A 21,429-nucleotide genomic window follows, 5' to 3' on the forward strand; every position below is an offset into this window, starting at 1 on the left:
CTGAACATCAGCAGAGGGACATTTTGCCTACTTTAAGATGCTGTCAGTGTCCTTGTGAATATTACTCACAATGTTGTGGAGAAGCATAACTTTCACATTCCAAATGCCTTGTGGAGCAGGTGGCAATGCATCTCAGGGTGGTCTGTTTACAGAGACTTGGCCCCTCCCTCATTGACCACCAGGCCAGGACTGACTACTATCATATGACTGGAGAAGTCTTAGCCTTCGTTGCAGCAGCCTCCTTGATGCAACCTAGCATGTTACTTTGATTCTTAGGAATAAATGGCAACTTTACGGCTGTACTCCGAGCCAACACTGGGCTGTTTGCTAAACCTATTCCATGCCCTGGCAACCAGAGTAATTAGAAAGTCAGTCTGGTGCACATAAAAGTTCATTACTGAGACCATGGGAAAGAGGTTGAGCCTACAGTTAAAAAAAGAAAGAAAGGAGGGAGCTCATAAAAAGCTGTCCCCTGTTTGGAGGAAGCTCAGAAAAGGTGCATGTTGTTGTTGTTTAGTCGTGTCCGACTCTTCGTGACCCCCTGGACCAGAGCATGCCAGGCACTTCTGTCTTCCACTGCCTCCCACAGTTTGGTCAGACTCATGTTTGTAGCTTCGAAGACACTATCCAACCATCTCGTCCTCTCGTCCCCTTCTCCTTGTGCCCTCCATCTTTCCCAACATCAGGGTCTTTTCCAGGGAGTCTTCTCTTCTCATGAGGTGGCCAAAGTACTGGAGCCTCAGCTTCACGATCTGTCCTTCCAGTGAGCAGTCAGGGCTGTTTTCCTTCAGAATGGAGAGGTTTGATCTTCTTGCAGTTCTTGAGACTCTCAAGAGTCTCCTCCAGTACCATAATTCAAAAGCATCAATTCTTCAGCGATCAGCCTTCTTTATGGTCCAGCTCTCACTTCCATACACAAAAGGTGCATAGACAGTTGTTTTGGGACTGCAGCTCCCATCATCCCTAGTGACAGGGACCAGTGGTCAGGAGTGATGGGAGTTGTAGTCCAAAAACAGCTGAAGGCACAAGTTTGGGAAACTTTCGTCTACCCAGACTGGCAGCAGCTCTGCAGGGTTTCAGATCAGAGTCTGTTTCAACCTTATAGGGATTGAACCTAGGATCATCTGCATGCAAAGCAGTCCCTCTGCTACTGTGCTACAGCTCTTCCCCAAAGGAAGGGGGTGGGTGAGAAATCTGGAGCCTTGAAGCATTTTCTGTGGCCATATCTATGAAGAATGACTGACGCATATTAAACACAGAAAGGTTATGTCAAAAGCTGTGTGGGTAGGATGAGCAATCGGGAACAGCATTTGCTAGGTTTCTTCGTGAGGGACACTTTTTTTTGGAAAATGGAAAGAACTCTGTACTTGGACTGAAATAGAAACTACTTGCTGAAGATTCTATATGAGGCTGCTGCAGTTTCTCACAGTGACTGAAATAGGAACATAGAAAGGCACCTTGTACCAAATGAGACCATGGATCCTTCCACTTTGGTGTTGTCCAAACTGACCTGCAGTGGCTCAATAGGGTTTCAGCTGGGGTTTTCTCAGCTCTGCCCAGAGATATTTACAGGGGGCAGGTGAGTTTGGGGGACTTCCTGGTCTGGAATGGGGTTACTGTGTCCCGGAAGGAGGTTTGCAGCCTGGGAGTCATTTTGGACTCACAACTGTCCATGGAGGTAAAGTCAGTTCCGTCTGGTACGCCTGCTGAGACCCTACCTGCCTGCACATTGTCTCACCAGAATGGCACATGCCCTGGTTTTCTCCTGCTTGGACTACTACAATGCATTTTACGTGGGGCTATCTTTGAAGGTGACTCAGAAACTATAACTAATCCAGAATGCGGCAGCGAGACTGGTGATTGGGAGTGGCCGCCGGGACCACATCACACTGGTCCTCAAGGATCTTCACTGGCTCCCAGTATGTTTCTGAGCACAATTCAAAGTGTTGGTGCTGACCTTTGAGGCCCTAAATGGCCTCAGCCCAGTATACCTGAAGGAACGTCTCCACTCCCATCGTTCAGCCCAGACACTGAGGTCCAGTGCCGAGGGCCTTCTGGCGGTTCCCTCACTGCAATAAGTGATGTTACAGGGAACCAGGTAGAGAGCCTTCTCAGTAGTGGTGCCCCGTGGCACATCCTCCTATCAGGTGTAAAGCAGATAAACAACTATACAACTTTTAGAAGACATCTGAAGGCAGCCCTGTACCAGGAAGCTTTTAATGGTTGTTGTTATATTATGTTTATATATGTGTTGGAAGCCACCCAGAGTGGCTGGGGCAACCCAGCCAGATGGGTGGAGTATAAATAATAAAATTATCATCATCTTCATTACAGATTGAGCCTGGCACCTTCTGCAGGCAAGACAGATGCTCTAGCACTGAGCCATGACTCTTCCCCAAAGGAAGGAGGAGATGAAAGCCGGAGCCTTGAAACTTTTGCATGCAAAGCAAATCATCTGGAAATGCTCGCTGTCTTCCTGGGAGTCAACATTTTGGAAACAAAACCCTGGGCCCATGTGAAAGAAGGATTATTGGGGAGCAAAAGGCCTGCCAATGCAAACAATCCAAGCAAGGGATTTTGGGCAAATAGCCACCTGCATTGTAGGGGAGGAGGTGGGTTGGCATTTTGCCTCCTGGCAAAGCAGAGACCCACACTTGGAATAAAAGGGGGGAAAAGAGCAGTCAGGGAGGTGCTGAGCACCTGCTCTGGCATCTTTTCCTGATCCCCTACAGAGAATTGCCTCATGCATTCAGAAGGAGTCGAGAACAGTTAGCGCAAAGCCTCTGTCGAGATGTAGCTGAACATTTGTGCACTCTCTGTATCCCTTTGCTGCCTGAAAAAAAGTGGCAGCCATCACAGGTTCTTCCTGTCCTCATTTTCTAAGATATATTACCAGGAACAATCACGCAGAGTTGCACAAAGCACAGTTTCAAATTGCCCTGTGAGTTTATAGCGAGTTTCTTTATTTGTCCATTTTAAAAAGCTCCCCTGATGTGGACTGAGCAATAGCAGCAGCATGGGCAAAGGAGATGGTAATGCATGCTTGCAATGAACAGCTGAGACAATATGTTTGCCATTAAGCAGAGTTAAGTATGACAAGGGAGGTCGGGTCTGGCACTGGAAGCTGGCAGAGTCAAACACTTGCGGAGGATCCTGCCCTGATGTGTCACCCACTAGCAAGAGATGCGGGGATGGAGGCGAAAGTTGTTGAGATTCGTATTTCTATGTGAACCTTTCCAATTTGAATTTCCCAGAACAACACACAAGACGAATCACAGCTCTCAGTCAAAATTCACATGTCTCCGAATTTCGCCATGCAGTTCTCCAACCAGGTAATATGTACAAGAATGTGTATATTATAGGTAAGTGTGCCTACAAATGCATATGCTGGAGCAAATAACACATAAAATGCATTATATTTGGGGAAATTGCTTGCAAAAATGTGTTCATTAGAAAAAGTTCACACTAAGATGCAGATGAGTTTTTATGCTATTGTTATACTATGTATTGCTTTGTGCTATATTCTCTGTTTTATTGGATTTGTATCTAGCCATTTCATTTCATTTTAAATAATTAAAGGAAGAAGAAGAGTGCAGCTGAATTGAACTAAAGGTTTTGTCCGGCTTCATAATATATACAGTGGTACCTTAATTCGTTCTGGAGGTCCTTTCTTAACCTAAAACTGTTCTTAACCTGAGGTACCACTTTAGCAAATGGGGCCTCCCGCTGCTGCCACACTGCCACCATGCTATTTCTTTTCTCATCTTGAAGCAAAGTTCTTAACCCGAGGTACTATTTCTGGGTTAGTGGAGTTTGTAACCTGAAGTGTCTGTAACCTGAAGCTTCTTTACCCCGAGGTACCACTGTAGTCCTGAGCAAGTAACTTACATTTTTCTTTCCATTCTCCTAAAAGTGTCTCTCAAGAAGAAACTTAGCAAATGCTATTTCTGATTGCTCATCCTGCCCACATAGCATTTGACATAACCTTTCTGTGTTTAATATTCATCAATCATTCTTAATATGCCTACAGAAAATGAGTTGAAATCTAGTTCTAAGGAACTTAGGAAATGTAAACCATGAATATTATTGAAGGAATAGTGGAAGAAAGTAGCAGGACGTCAACTATATGGGGATTTGTATGAAAATGTAGTCGCAGCTGTCCATACATTTAAAGCCTGGATAGCTCAGTTGGTTAGAGCAAGGTACAGTGGTACCTCGGGTTACATACGCTTCAGGTTACAGACTCTGCTAACCCAGAAATAGTACCTCAGGTTAAGAACTATGCTTCAGGATGAGAACAGAAATCGTGCTTCGGTGGCACAGCGGCAGCAGGAGGTCTCATTAGCTAAAGTGGTGCTTCAGGTTAAGAACAGTTTCAGGTTAAGAACAGACCTCCGGAACAAATTAAGTACTTAACCCGAGGTACCACTGTACTAATAATGCCAACATTGTAAGTTCGATCCCTGCATATTCCTGTATTGCAGGGGGTTGGACTAGATGAGCCCCAGGGTCCCCTCCAACTTTACAGTTCTGTGATTTAAAGCAACCCTAAAGAATCATGAGAACTGTAATTTACCCCTCACATAGCTACTATTCCCAGCACCCTTAACAAAATTCAGTTCCCAAGATTCTTGGGAGTGCTCTAAATATATGGTTTGTATTCCACCTCCCTATCCTTTGCCATCCAAATATTTTAAGAGGTTTCCTACTGCCTACCCCCATGTCATGTCTCCTCTCAGGATTCTCGTTCTATTCAGGGTTGGTGCCAGAAGTCATCAGGGAGGTGCTGTAATTAAGCCTGTAATCCTGTGCACATTTTAGCATTTGTCCACCGACAGCTTTCTGGGTCATGTGGCCTGCATCACCAAACTGCCTCTGGCGCTATGGGACACCGTGACAGAAACCAGAGTGCCTGGAAATGCATGGAAACGCAAGGGACGTGGGTGGCGCTGTGGTCTAGACCACTGAGCTTCTTGAGCTTGCCGATCAGTAGGTTGGTGGTTCAAATCCTCACAATGAGGTGAGCTCCCGTTGCTCTGTCCCAGCTCCTGTCAACCTAGCAGTTCGAAAGCATGCCAGTGCAAGTAGATAAATAGGAACTCCTGCGGCGGGAAGGTAAACCTTGGAGTAAACCCTATTGAACAGAGTGTAATGTACTTCTGAGTAAACATGTTTAGGGTTGTGCTGCAAAAGGTTCATAGACCCAATGAGAGCACTTCTGCCATTGTGTTTGCTTGGTCCCAGCCTCCCAACTGTGCTCCTGACTGGCCATACCACACAGTTATGGGGCAGTTATGGGTCACTCCCAACTCTCCTGAAAGAAAGCAAAAAGCTATGTCATTCCCTTTTAGTCCTTTAACCTCCCCTTTGAAAGTTAAGCCCACAATTCAATGGTCTTCAAAATGTTTGCAAGGGCTTTGTAGTCCACACTGGTAATTTCTGTATGTATTATCACCATCAGAAACACCAAAAAAGTTATAGCAACATTACTCAGCAGAACATTTAATATGCCAGCCACCCTTGATGGACAAGCTGATTTGCATTGCTTTTGAGCTAGAACAATGTCGAACTAAAAAGTGAATCAATTTAAGGCAATTTACCATTATGTCTTGTTCACACATTCCATTAAAGCTTTAATCTTTCTGACAATTAGAAAACCCATAGTGTGCGACTACATCCCAATTTGGACATCAGATGTACACAAAAATATTTTCCAAGAAGTAATACGGTTTTAAAATGATAACTGATTGGCAATGTGTTTAAAAGTATATGGAGCTCCTTTTTCTCCTTTGCAAAAGATCATCAAAGGGCTAAATATATTTTGTAAATTACTGCTGTAATGATTCCATTTACAAAAGGATATAATTTGCTATCTTAGTTTCACAATGAATGGAAACCTAATGAATCATGCAGGCTTTAGCGTTCAAAAGAAATATGGGTAATCTGAGACCAAATAGGAACATTAATTTTGACAATGAGTGAATCTTGTTACATCCCCCTTTTATTTTGTTGGTTGGTCAGTGTTTCCCCAACTTGGGTCTCCAGCTGTTTTTGGACTACAACTCCCTTCATCCCTAGCTAGCAGGACCAGTGGTCCAAAAACTGCTGGAGGCCCAAGTTTGGGAAACACTGTTTTATATCAATCATTCATGCTCCCAACTGAAAGTTGTGCCACTGCAATCTCAGACCTACAACCAGCCAGCATGGTGTAGTGGTTAAGAGCAGTGGACTCGTAATCTGGTGAACCAGGTTCACTTCCCCGCTCCTCCACATGCGGCTGCTGGGTGACCTTGGGCTAGTCACACTTCTCTGAAGTCTCTCAGCCTCACAGAGTGTTTGTTGTGGGGGAGGAAGGGAAAGGAGATTGTTAGCTGCTTTGAGACTCCTTACGGGTAAAGGGACCCCTGACCATTAGGTCCAGTTGTGGCCGACTCTGGGGTTGCGGTGCTCATCTCTCTTTATTGGCCGAGGGAGCCGGCGTACAGCTTCCCGGTCATGTGACCAGCATGACTAAGCTGCTTCTGGCGAACCAGAGCAGCGCACGGAAACACCGTTTACCTTCCCGCCGGAGTGTTACCTATAAATCTACTTGCACTTTGACGTGCTTTCGAACTGCTAGGTTGGCAGGAGCAGGGAATGGGCAACAGGAGCTCACCCCATCACGGGGATTCGAGCCGCTGACCTTCTGATCGGCAAGTCCTAGGCTCTGTGGTTTAACCTACAGCGCCACCCGTGTCCCTTTGAGACTCCTTAGGGTAGTGATAAAGCGGGATATCAAATCCAAACTACTACTACTACTCCTCCTCTTCTTCTTCTTCTTCTTCTTCTTCTTCTTCTTCTTCTTCTTCTTCTTCTTCTGGCATTGTAAAGTGCTAAATAGTTGCTGTGCTCTGGATGTTTCTTGGATTTTAACTCAACAATAGATGCCTCATGCAGATTGTGGACTTGTCTAAGGAAAGCTAGATTTCTTGATATAACAAATTTGTACTAAAAGTGAGACGATGTCTCCAAGCTAACTATATAAATGCCAGAGAGATGGAGCAGGTTAGCTGAAACAAAACTTACCTCTCGGGCTTAAAACAAGAGGATCAGGAGGGGGAGCTCTGTCACAACTGACAAGCCTAGTTTATAATCAGATTGTTTCATTTTACCAGCCCTCTCCAATCCCAGCGCTTTGGAGGAGGGAGTATCACTGCAAGAGAAAAACTAAGGTTAAGGAAGGTGCCAGGAGAGCAAGGGGAGAGAAAGAGTTGCATTGTGACTGACAAGACACACTTATAATCAGAGATAATATTTTTGCCTGGAGAGCAAATCTCCGTTAGTTCTTCACACCTCAGATTCAACTTTGAATGTATCTCACACAAAAGCTGCCAAATCTATTTGTCTGCATTTGTTCAGATCACTTGGCAGAATAGCTAGTATATAGTTTGGGATCTTGTCTAGAAATACAGAACACTGCTTTCGAATGGGTCAGAGTAATTGTACAGTTATTATACCTACTCTGACTCACATCAGCTCTCCAGGGTCACAGATATGGGTCTTTCTCATGATTTGCTGCTTTATCAGTTGTTGTTTTTTTGTTTGTTTGTTTTTTAGCTACAGCTGCTGCTGATTGTTACTGGGTTCTTTTACATAAAACATATATGCAGTATCACTGAGCTATAGTATCTCCCCAATATTTTGTTGCTTGAACTTCCTCCTTTTTTTCTTTGGATACTTCCATCTTCATGAGCACAGAGACTGCATGCTTAGAATTCTCATCTTCAAAAGCAGATAAGCTGATATTGTGATTCATATCCAAATCAATGCTGTACATCGCCTGTGTATTCTTATCAACGTTTAGCTTAGGTTCCCTTCATGTTTCCTATTCAAATTGCAAGTCTGCTGCCTATTCAAAACAAGTATGACTATGCACAAGGAGAAGATAATTAAATATATTTGCAGTTTTCCAACTATTTTTTTGGAAGAAACTTGTATTTTCCCCACTTTTTAATTTATTTTTTAAAAAATTGATTCATTTAATTTTCTTTATAACTGGCTTTATTCCTAAGGCTCTGAGTGACTTACATTAAATATTTTAAAATAATACAAATTGTTCTAAAGTGAAGGACATTCATCAAGTTAAAATAAATGCTAATGATATTTGCAACTTATTGGACAAGAAAAAAGAAATGATTCCATTGTGTGTTTACCCCTAAAGCAGGCATCCCCAAACTTGGTCCTCCAGCTGTTTTGGGACTACAACTCCCGCATCCCTAGCTAACAGGACCAATGGTCAGGGATGATGGGAATTGTAGTCCCCAAACAGCTGGAGGACCAAGTTTGGGGATGCCTGCCTTAAAGTATACCACCAAGAAGTGCACTAAACTTTATTAACTTTAAGAATCAATTTTGAATTAATGAAATCACCTAGCCCTCCTTTCAGATTTTCTAATAGTGCCAAAAAAATGAAATAGTCCCCTCAAGAATTCTGGGAACTGTAGTTCATTAAGGGCCGCTGGCCCAGATGGCATAAGTCCCAATCTTCTTAAGATAGACCCTGACGGGTGGGTTCCCTTGCTGGCCAACCTATTCACAAGGGTAGATATGACTGGACTTATGCCAGAGGCATGGACAAGTGCAATCATCGTTCCAATATATAAAAAGGGAGAGCACACATTACCATCCAACTACAGACCAATAAGCCTCCTCTCCATAGCAGGGAAGCTGTATGCCAGGGGTCAGCAACCTTTTTTCAGCTGTAGGGGGCTGGACTATATTTTGAAAAGGAAAAGGGAAAAAAAGAATGAATTCCTATGCCCTACAAATAACCCAGAGATGCATTTTAAATAAAAGCACACATTCTACTCATGTAAAAACATGCTGATTCCCGAACCGTCTGCAGGCCGTATTGAGAAGGCAATTGGGCCGCATCCGGCCCCCGGGCCTTAGGTTGCCTACCCCTGCTCTATGCCAAACATCATCTAAGAAAGCTTTGTCATGGAATTCTACTCAATACTGATCCAGAGTAGTTTCCCATGTATAGTTAGCAGAGTAACAACTTCAACAAACAAATAAAATAAACTTAAATAAATATTTCATCCAGCAGAGCTTTACTGCTACTGAAGCCAAATGGGCATAATGTTCACAAATCCAATACATTCAGGACTGGCACTGTCCAGACTTAACTTAAACTTGCAATAACTTATAATAAGTCTAAAACCTTAACACTAAGCACACTATTTACAGAACACCACACCAGAAGGAAACAAGACAGAAGAGAAAGTGAAACCCAGGCTCCTTCTGGCCTTACTTTTACAGTCAGCATGACCTTGATTAAAAGAGATAAGAGAACCAGTTTAAGCCAGCTGTGCTCAGCTTCTCTGAAGGAGTGACCCAAACATCATGAACCTTCTGCTTGTTTATTTCACACAGAGAAGCTTCCAGAACCCCCTTGAATGAATTAGAATAGGAAAGATCTCTATACATCAGATCAATACTTTCTGCACTCAGAAATGCAAACTGACATAGATATGACTGGACCTATGCCAGAGGCATGGACAAGCGCAATCATTGTTCCAACATACAGTGGTACTGTAGCACCCTGCTTGTGGTAAACGCTTAGCTGGAATGAAATATTCAACGCAACAATAGAGAAATTAAAATAATAATTCATTTGTCAGACAAATAAATGATAGGCACAGTGGTATATGGTTACCAAAGCTCTGCCCCCTTCCAGCCCTGATGGCCAGCACTTATATTTCCTCAGCCCAGCCCCCTTGCTCCTCCTTTGGCTGCCTCTGTCCAATCAGCCTGGTTGAAATTCCTATTGGCTGTTTGCTAGAATCAATCATAAAAGATACACCCATTTCCTATTACCTTTTATGGGAGACAAAGAGCTATATTTCCTTCTATCCATAAATAGCAGACAAGTAGCCATATATCTTACATTTGCCTCGACAAGGCACCTTAATTACCAGATCACCTTTTGCCCCTGTTGCCCCTGCATTCCAAAACAAATGGCTAAAACAAATGGCTCGTGGTATTAAATTCTATCTAAACAGAGATCTTGGGTTCACATTCTCACACACCATCAATGAAACAAGAATCTAACATACGAATCTAACATTTCTTACTTTCTAAATCCTTTGCCTAATTACATTAAGCCAACAAATCTCATACATAACATAGATAGCTTTTTAGAAGAAAAGGCCTTTGCAAAGTAAAAAAGGAACTCAGTAAAAACAGCTTCAAAAGAAGCCTCTTCAGTTTACACCCTCCTTTCCCAGCCGGCTGCTTTTCCCATTAGCTCTTCCCAAAATTTATTGCCCTTTAACCCTCTCAGTATACCTTAAACCTTAGGAAAATATGGCTAGAGTCTGATGAGAGGCACATGGTATTATTTTCTGTTAAACAATAAATCTTACTATTTACCAACTCTTAATTAGTGTTTTTGCAGCTTGATTGTATTCTGTAATATGTAGGGTCAGTGTAACATTTGCTCCCAGCCTGTAATTCCCTTTTACAACTTTGAGAAACTTGTCTCCTGCTACTGCTATAAATCAGGGGGGGCCTTGTTCAGGAGAGCAGGAAGATAAACAGCTGCCAAAGTACTTAGCCAGCTGGTTTCTGCCTGGCATGAAACATACAAACATTTGCAAATATATCTTTAAGCTCATTTTAAAATACAGGCCTTGATCAGATGCCTCAGTACCTCAGGTTACATATGCTTCAGGTTACAGACTCCGCTAACCCAAAAATAATGCTTCAGGTTAAGAACTTTGCTTCAGGATGAGAACAGAAATCATGCTCCGGCGGCGCAGCAGCAGCAGGAAGCCCCATTAGCTAAAGTGGTGCTTCAAGTTAAGAACAGTTTCAGGTTAAGAATGGACCTCTGGAACTAATTAAGTACCTAACCCAAGGTACCACTGTACAAAATTGGGGAGCACACATTACCATCCAACTTCAGACCAATAAGTCTCCTCTCCATAGTGGGGAAGCTATATGCTAAACATCTTCTGGGATGTCCTAATTTGCATTACCAAACCCTGAGCTGGTGGGCTTTTGCCAGGGCAAAACCACCTTGGAACATTGTGCCATACTTTCCCACCTAGTGAATAAATACTCTAGTGCTCCTAATCAAATACTTTATACAGTGTTTCTGGTCCTAAAAGGAGCCTTTGACTCAATCCTGAGGGAGCTGCTCTGGAACAAACTGTCCATATTGAACATTGATGAAAGGTAACTCTTTCTCATCAGAAAACTGCACACCTCCATGTTCTGCTAGGTGAGATGCTCCCAGGCAGGCAGGCTAACCCCCCCCCCCCAATCATTGCCAACCAAGGAGTAAAACAGGGTTGTGTCTTAGTCCCATAAAGTATCTCCTACTATGTCTTGTTAACTGTGTTGTGTTCTGATCCATGTATACAACGCACCTTTTTATGCCAATAAAATAGATATAGATAGATATAGATAGATAGATAGATAGATAGATAGATAAAGGTAAAGGGACCCCTGACCATTAGGTCCAGTTGCAGACGACTCTGGGGTTGCGGCGCTCATCTCGCTTTATTGGCTGAGGGAGCCGGTGTACAGGTTCCGGGTCATGTGGCCAGCATGACTAAGCTGCTTCTGGTGAACCAGAGCAGTGCACGGAAACACTGTTTACCTTCCTGCTGGAGTGGTACCTATTTATCTACTTGCACTTTGTGCTTTCGAACTGCTAGGTTGGCAGGAGCAGGGACCGAGCAAAGGGAGCTCATAGATTGTAATACAGTGCCCAGAATTCTTTGAGGGGAGAAATGTGCTTTCGTTGTGCTTTATAGTATGTAACATAAGGTTGATAAGCCCTGCCTCACCAACATCTGAACAGAATCTAATAGCAGAATCAGCAGTATTCATCATAATTCCCTCTATTGCCGATGTTCAGGCTGTGAGTACCATTGTTACTGATAGCAACAAATTATCTTAAAGTTGAGCAAGGGAATGTGGAGGCAGAGAAAAATGACACAGTTATGCGACCCATGAGCCAAGGAGATAAGTAACTATACAACCTATAGAAAATGTATGAAGGCAGCTATGTATGGGGAAGTTTTTCAATGTTTAATGTTTTATTATGTTTTTAGATATGCCGTAAGTCACCCAGACCGATGGGTGGGGTATTATTATTATTATTAATTATTATTGAATAGGACATCACTATTTTTATTGGATAAATGTTGGAGCGTATGGATTATCATCATTTTCAGCAGGACTTCTGCAGAGCTAGTAGCAAATGGCTTTGGACTGCAGCTTCAGTTTTAAATATTATCCTTATTGAAAATGCTAGATATGAACAAAGTGATTAAAAACATGCGCACACACAAGAGAGATTTTCAATATAAGGAACTGAGATTCAAGAACGCTTATCCAGAAATTAATACCTTGTCAGCCTATTCACCCTATGAGCAAAAGGTAATTATTAGAACTGCTGACTTCAGTTTTAGCAATAGAAACTTGGAAAATTATGGAACCTTAAAGATGAATCTTGGGCCCATGTTTGCATAAAGGTAACAAGGGAAGATTCAAGGCTGCCTTACTCTTCCTCTGCCCATGCCAGCTTTTTGACTCTTTTCCATAACGGTAGCCAAGACCAGAGTGTGCAATTCCTCCCTCTTCCCCCCCCCCCCATTTGTATGGAAAAAGCGTAAGTGTTCCAGAGGGAATCCAAATTAATTATGCTTCCATTTTAGTTGTCTGCCAGCTCTGCACAAACTCAATAGCAGGGATTGATTCGCAAGTAAGACTGACCAGCTTCCACAAAGATGCCTCGCAACATCTTTTTTGCTGCCTGTTCTGCTGGCAGGAAAGCACACAGGACTCTGCACCAGTTGAACCCAAAGGAAAATCCAATGGGGTGATTTGCCTGACATTAAAATCAAGGTTAGCAAATCGCAGTTGCTGGTTTACTATAAAGCACTGTTTTGGAAATAACGCATGCCTTCAAGAGCTGCACATTCCATTTCCCTTGTAAGTCAAAACAAGTAATACAACTACAAATGTTATTTCTCATCCAGGAAATCTTTCACATTTGTTTCCCTCTCCCCATTTGTTAAAATGCTTGTTTGCTCTTAAGATTAGTGGGCTCCCAGGTAGTACTGGAAATTTTTTAATAAAAAGACAAAATCCCAAATCTCCCTTGTCCTGTCTGGCCAGATTCCATTTTGTACAGCCTTCTGTTCCGCCTATAGACTTCCAGAAATCATATTCATGTCTACCCTATGTAGTTTCACACAGAAATTTCCGTGGAAAAAGCTGGAATTGCTTTGTGATGGCTTTTACATACCCCCATTGTTGCATGTAATGCCAGGTCCATGGAGAATGTCCATTCCAGGCATTGCCAGCAATGGGTAGCACAATAACTCTAGTTACGTACTAACAGTAATACATATTGCCATGCATCCCAATGTATTAGCATAAATAGTGCTGTGAAGCCCCATATTGGCCAAAAGATTCCTACACTGCAGAAGGCTGAACTATATGTCTCTTGCGGTCTCTTCCAACTCTACAATTCAATGATTGTATTAATGATGACCAAGGGATATCAGCTACACAGACCATATACTTTGTCAGTCAAATGGTCTAGGTCAGTGATGGGCAAACTTGGCCCTCCAGCTGTTTTTGGACTACAATTCCCATCATCCCTAGCTAACAGGACCGGTGGTCAGGGATGATGGGAACTGTAGTCCCAAAACAGCTAGAGGGCCAAGTTTGGCCATCACTGGTCTCGGTGGATGCTCAATCTTGTTAATTTGCTTCATTGCAGAATTTCTAATTTTTTCATTGTCCTAGACTGAAAGATTTTAGGCAGAAGGAACTGTGGTACCTCAGGTTACAGATGCTTCAGGTTACAGACTCCGCTAACCCAGAAATAGTACCTCGGGTTAAGAACTTTGCTTCAGGATGAGAACAGAAATTGTGCTCCAGCGGTGTGGCAGCAGCAGGAGGCCCCATTAGCTAAAGTGGTGCTTCAGGTTAAGAACAGTTTCAGGTTAAGAACGGACCTCCGGAATGAATTAAGTACTTAACCCAAGGTACCACTGTAACTGTAACTATCAGCAAAACTGTACGGAACAACCTAACATTTACAGAGCAAAATAACCTCTTGAATTATAGCACATGGAACCTTACAAAAGGACAATACGCGTGGACTCTCCGTGCCCTTACCACAGCAAAAAGACTGACACTGATGAATTGGAAAAATAAAAATGTGGCTCCCTTCTATGACTGGATTGAAGATTTATACAAACTTGCAACATATGAACAACTTGCATATAAACACAGACTTGCAATGGAGAAATATTTGATATTTGGAATCCATTCTTACAAATACTGCAATAGGTTAAGATCTGGTGAAGTACAATAACAAATATGTAAAATATACAGTTTTGAGTTCTCCCCCTCCCCCATTTATTTTCCCTTATACACAGGTTCTGTTTCTCTTTTTCTTTTTCTCTCTTTTTTAATTACATCTCACCATGTTTAGTGCACATTATAATTATGTACTTTTTGAATTTTCAATAAAGATGCTTTTTTTAAAAAATGTCTAATTTATTAGATTTCCCAAATGTTATTTGTCTGGACTCGCCCTATGGATCCAACTGGTGTTGTGGATTTGGTTTCTGAATGAGTGCTAAGCTATTAGTCTCCATCTATATTCCGCTTGCATAAATGCAAATGCCAAAAATCAACCTAAACACTACACAAATACCACAAGTCTCCAGAGATGTCTCCCTCCAAAAGAAACTAAATCTGCCTCTGGAACATCTCACCACTTGCAGTAGTGTATGAGGCCATAATATCACTTCCCTTAGGAAGGAGACCTGTTAGTAAGAAGTGTCAATGATTGTGACCACGTGGAAATAAAATCAACTGATCTTTATTTGCTGATTCTGTTGGTCCATATTTGATGTATTGTTATCACTTGCTGTTTTATGATGCACTTTCATATTGCAACTTCTTGTTCTTATACTGCCTTGTGAAATCCCCATGGGAAATGCAGGGTATAAAAAAATATGGTAAATAAATGTTGTGGTCTAGAGAAAACACCAGACTGAGGCTAGTTCCGACTTCTTCCCTCTGACAAAGGTTAACTTCCTGACCAGACCTATTAACCTGCCCAGGAAATTATATTGATCTGAACTTTTTGAAGACTTGTGTAACCACACATAACAGAAGGTTCTCTTGAACAACTTACCTTACTTTCAGGTACTGGTTTCTCGATATTGCACAATAGCCCTGGCTTTACAATGGATTCTAAATCCACAGATGCCTATTGAAAATCCATTTCGGGGGGTTGCTATAAAAAAAGATGTTACCACTCTATAAATGAGCACTCTTGCTCCAATGAATTTAATGGACTAAAGACACCCGATTTGCCCTTATAAAAGCAGTGTTCATTTGTTCCTATTAAATTATACTAATGAACTAATTACTTTAGTGCTAATGATTTCATTAGCTTTCTCTTCCTTTGCTGAGCTAAGAGTTAGGTTTCCAGTATTACCCTATGGATCTGCTTGTAGCTGAACATCAGTATCAAATTTGCCACCCAGATATCAAATTTCTCAGTCCTCCCCATCGCTCAAAGTTGTTTCCTATTTGCTGGGATGTTATCCATCTCAACCTGTACTTCTGAGATTCAAAAGACTACAAAGCCACTTCCGACCCTAGGGAGGAGGTGGTGTTGCGGGCTCCCGCTCCCTACACTCGTGCAAAGGCTGGCTCCCAGCCCCGCGTGATCTGGGGAATCCTCTGCCACGTCATCTCCCTGGCCAGCCAATCGGCTGGCTTGGGGGATGTGGCTTGCCGCATTTAAGGCAAGCGCGGCAGAGGAGCTTCCTGTTTGCCACTGATCATCTGGGGAATTTCCCACCCTCTAGGTTTTCCTTTGACCTTGCTATGGACTTCAATTGGTCGCCGTTAAGGGGCCTGGTAGGAATTTTTCTGGTAGGCAAATTGGTACCAGCCATTTGGTTTTTTCACCTACCTCGTAGCAAATCACCACAACTTTCCTGGTTTGGTGGTTAGGGGTGGTTGGGGTAGTGTTATGTAGATGAATGGGGGGGAGGAGCGCCATCACCTCCCCCGGTGATTTAAGGGTAGTCCGCTAAAGGACTCTGGGGGGACGTGGCCCTGTCCAAAGCCTATGGAGGTCAGGGCCCAAGGCACGCCCCCGAGCGATGACCCCGGGGGAGAGCCTAGTTGATGTGCATCAGCAGGTCTCCCCCTGCTGGTGTTAACCCTTCCCGGCCTTCAGCCGGATAGTTGGTTAGATTAGGACCAATGCCTAAGCCAAAGTTGTGGCCAATTTTAGCCCATTAACCTTAATAATAGTGTCTTGTGTCTTTATTTCCACTGGGGGGAGGTGGGAACTCGCCACGCAATTCATTGCTATTGTTATGCATGAACTTTTTTCTTTATAATATATAACACCACCAATAATTTAAATAAAGAGATTTAAAGACTGAAATGTTGAACAAATCTTATAGGTTTACACATACCTTCTTCAACTTTTTTTTTTAAACAGCTCTGGCAATTTAAAATGCACCTGATGTCACAAAGGTGCTAGCCAATTGGTACCTTCAACACCTGCTTTCCCCCAGTTCAAAATCACAACAGTAAAAACTTGTAGAAGTTTCTTCTTTGTTTCAGAAATTCCCTTGGGAGAGAAAGAAAACCTTTGTATAGAACCCAGTGAGGGTACTTTGAAGCCACTTTTAAAATGTTATGTCAGTCTTCAGCTTTAGTGAGGTTGACTGTGGACTTTTGCCATTGTAGAAAGAGTCTCTGGTCCACTATTTGCTTTTCAATTACATCATGTCTGGAGTTATTAATTTCTGTTTGCATTAAAAGGCTAAACAGCTGGCATGTATGTTGTTGTTGCTGCTGTTTTTTTAAAAAGTACTTACTTGCTTTCGACATTTTCCTTCTATTTTTGGCAAAGTTTTGATTGAAATACAGTAGCAATTATTTAGTGGTCAGATGAGGAAACGAGGGAAACTTTGTGGGGCTTAAGGACCCAACACACAGGGCTAATCCAATCTCATGGCAAAACTGTATAGCCGTGAAGGAGCACTGATGAAGTAGAAATGGGCTGATAAGTTCCTGGTGAGAATTAATCCACATCTGTAGGAAGAGAAAAAGGAGAGGCAAAGAGCTGTGGTGAGGGAAATGTCACAAGCCACTAGAGGCATCACGCCCTCTTGCTGTTCCCTCTCTTCCTTTTCTCTACAGTCATTGGGACTTAGAATGTTGTGCATTCCATCAAATTCTTGAAAGTTCAAGCTTTCATTGGGACTATGAACTTCAGCCAACTTGAGCTGGTGCTTCTTGACAACTGCAGTCCTATTACCTACTCATTAGGTCAAAAAAAAGGTAAAGGACCCCTGGATGGTTATGTCCAGTCAAAGACAACTATGAGGTTGTGGCACTCATCTTGCTTTCAGGCCAAGGGAGCCGGCATTTGTCCACAGACAGCTTTCTGGGCCATGTGGCCAGCATGACTAAACTGCTTCTGGCACAACGGGACACTGTGACAGAAACCAAAGTTTGCCTTCCCACCGCAGTGGCACCTATTTATCTACTTGCACTGGTGTGCTTTTGAACTGTTAGGTTGGCAGGAGCTGAGACGGAGCAACGAGAGCTCACCCTGTCATGGGGATTTGAACCTCTGACCTTCTGATCGGCAAGCCCAAGCAGCTCAGTGGTTTAGACCACAGCGCCACCCGCATCCTACTTATTAGGGTGGTGCGGAAGCCCCATAGAACTCAGTGAAACTTACATCTGAAGTTCAAGTCTTAGATTGAACTGTAAATTATGCTAAATGAGCCAATTTGCTTGAGTTGCAGTAATTATATTGGTAACATAATCTACCTTTTCTTAGTGTGGAATGTATTACACAAGCAAGGGTTATTTATTTATTTAGAACTTCCACAGCGTGGTTTACTAGTTCAGCCAAACTGTTTACTCAAGAGGCACGTTGAAGCCTTTATTGTTATGTAGATAATTTAAACAACATGACTCTGCTCCACGTTCGCAGAACATAATTTGAATATCAGTTCCATCATCTGCTTAGAGAAGTGTGTGGATTAAGTTTGCTGATCTGAGACACCAGAGGATCAATTATTCTGGCTTAATTGCAAAGGACAGGAAAGCCCCATGCAAACAGCATGCCTGATTAAACACTCTTGCATAGGCTATGCCAATATGCAGCCATTGCTGTTCAAAAAAGAGCATGCAATTTTTTTAAAATAGGCACCAAATGTGTTTGCAAGACTGCAGACCTTCTGAAGTGGTGACTAAATGGCTGGCTTTTATTATCTATGGAACAGGCAGCAGAGCTTTTGAAGACATCTCTTCTGTCTCCTGGTGCAGTGGTTGATCCAGGTGGTTGGTTCATCAAGTCAAACATTGACTGTGTTCACAGACCATTTTATTCTAGAATCAATGGAGACTGAGTATTTGTCTTTTCTAAATAGTGCACACAGAAGCTGGGTCTGTTGCATATATATATTTTTGCCCCTGAAAAGTGCTTCTTGAGAAACTGATTTCATTCCACAAATGAAAGTTCATTGCAGATTGATTCTTCATTATCCCATAGTGTGTCCACCTGAAAACAGATGAAAATAGTGGTACATGGGAGCGGGGGTGGAGGGTAGGTTTGGGAACTACTTGCAGAATTTATTTTCCCATTAACCTAAATTGGCCCTAAAGGAATCCATATTGTGCTTGTACACTTGACATTGGACTATAAGCAGAGCAACACAGAATGTGGAAGATGCACCCACAAATTAATGAAGGTATAACACAAAGCTGTGAAGCTTGTTTCTAACACACAGGCAGCAAGAAACGTTAAAAAGAAAAATGTTTCTTATTTTTAAATCCCATTTTCTAGCCCCTCTTGCCTTTCTCTCAATTTCTTCCTCACAAGCATCCATACTAAATACAAACGAAAGCAAAGGACTCACTCTTGTATCTCTTTTGACCACAACTGTGGGTAAAACCTCAGCGCCTAGGACTTGCCGATCGCATGATTGGCGGTTCGAATCCCCGTGGTGGGGTGAGCTCCCGTCATTTGGTCCCAGCTCCTGCCCACCTAGCAGTTCGAAAGCACCCTTAAGTGCAAGTAGATAAATAGGTACCGCTTTATAGTGGGAAGGTAAACAGCGTTTCCGTGTGCTGCTCTGGTGCCGGTTCGCCAGAGCAGCTTCGTCACGCTGGCCACGTGACCCGGAAGTGTCTGCGGACAACGCTGGCTCCCGGCCTCTAGAGTGAGATGAGCGCACAACCCTAGAGTCTGTCAAGACTGGCCCGTACGGGCAGGGGTACCTTTCACTTTTTAGGCTTTGCAAAGGAAGATCTTGCATCTTCCCTATTTGTCTTTTGTCGCACATTTAAGAACCACGGCTATGGAAACATTTTCCACCAGCAACTTCTACTGCTGCCTTTCTCTCTGCGTGATTTCAGATTCCCCTGAGCCACCATAAACCTCTCCCAAGAAGGTACCAACTTTTCAGATGCCAGTGAATGCCAGGCAGAATAGCTACTTCAAAATTCTAGCTGCTAGTAACACAGTTCTGCATGGGGTTGTTTTAGGTCTGGAATTTTTATTGGCTTTAGTCAAGAGCTGTAGTCCAGTGCTGAAGGACTTGCTTGCAAACAGAAGGCCTTGGGTTCACATCCCCTGTCTGAAATCCCAGAAAGCTTCTTCCAGTCAAAGTAGACAACAAAAAAGTAAATGGGCCAATTCCACACTTTAAATGTGGAATAGTTGCTGTTTGTGGGGAGGTTAGACGATGCTGTTTCAAAGCAAGTGTTAGCCCACACTTATCAGTATTTTTCCATCATTACCTCTATTGCGAAAAGTCTGATATTTTGAGGGAAGTGGGTTTGTTGGGCAAGACCTCCCAATCAACTGTTATTGCACAACCTGAACTTGCCCGATATGTGATTTCATCCCATCTGAAAATAGTGATAGTCTGGAAGAGCGTGTTCTCCATAGCAGAGAGCACGTGTTGCGGTTGGGGTTACAAGCCACCCCGTTGTTGCTGGGCAGATTTGGATAAACCCAAGCAGCAAGGGGTTAAATTTGGGTCACTGGGGAGTTTTGATTGTTGCCAATTTTGGAGGAGGGGTCAGAGTCCTTAAATACAGGACACCCAACGTTGGGCATCCTCTTGGCTGTTTTACACCGGATCACCCGCCCACCCTCCCTTTAATAGGGGGGGTTTCTTGATCACTTGACCTTGCTATGACTGTCATGGGGTCGTCTGCTTTGGTGCAGGGGCCTGGTAGGAATTCTGCCATCTGGCTGATTGGCTGGTGCCATTTGGTTTTTGCCTACTGCGTAGCAAATCGTCACAACTTGTAAGGTTGGCGGTTAGGCATTGGTTATAATTGGTTGTTGGAGGGGTAAGTGCCTACCCCTCCAATGGTGGTGCGGAAAGGGAATTCCGTTAAAGGAATCCAGGGGCTTGCCATTCTTTTCGTCCTTGTCCCTGGCATCGGACTTGGGCCGTGCAAGCCCCACAGGAACATGAGGGTGAGAAGTGAGGGACTGATGCCCAGCTTCATTTTCTCACCCAATACTTGTTTCCCACGCTGGCTTCCGCTGGAATCTGGAAGTCAGTTCTGTCCCTGGGGCAAGGACAGATAGTCATAACCAATGCCTAAGCAACCACTCACATTTTTTGTATTTGAATAAAGTTGTGGCCAAAATTATGCCAAAAACCTTAAACAAAAATTGAGGTGTGAAGTGTGAATTTTTTTGGGGGGGTGGCATTGTGGGCCTCAACACGCAACATCCAATATGGATTTCCATCTTGGATCAGTGGAGTACCATTACCTTTCCCAGACCTCTTCTCAGCTTCGAAAGAGATTTGCCATATAGCATGGGAGATATCTGTCTGAGAAACACAAATCCAAATCTCCCTTGTGCACACAACACTAGTAATGTGGTTCTTTGGGCTCAGGCCAATGTTTAAGAATGGGCTAACAGAATGGATCTCAAAAGGTGATAGCATATTATATTCTAATTGACCGGCAAAACAAGCAAAAGCTAAAAAGGAAGCTAGTCTGGCTGCGATATTCATAATCAAATACAAATATTAATCAAACATAAAGTCAAGCAATGAGACCCTTCATTTAGCATTTTCATCACACACAGGTTGTGTTTATCTTTTTAATGCTCTTGCTCATCAGTTCCTACTTTATAGCAGGCAACCAATGTGGTGCTCTGCAGATGTTGCAGAAGACAACTCCCCCCATCCAATGTGTGCCCAGTACCCAAATCTGTGGAACTATGGGATTTTTGATAGAGCAAAATGTGAGCCAGAGACTCAGTAAAATGGACCAAATGGATAAAAAAGTTAAGTGTTGAAGAGCAATCTGGTTTCTCTGTTAATCCTTCTGAGC

Source organism: Podarcis filfolensis (genome assembly GCF_964270895.1).
Source record: "Podarcis filfolensis genome assembly, chromosome: 4".
In the NCBI taxonomy this organism is placed as follows: domain Eukaryota; kingdom Metazoa; phylum Chordata; class Lepidosauria; order Squamata; family Lacertidae; genus Podarcis; species Podarcis filfolensis.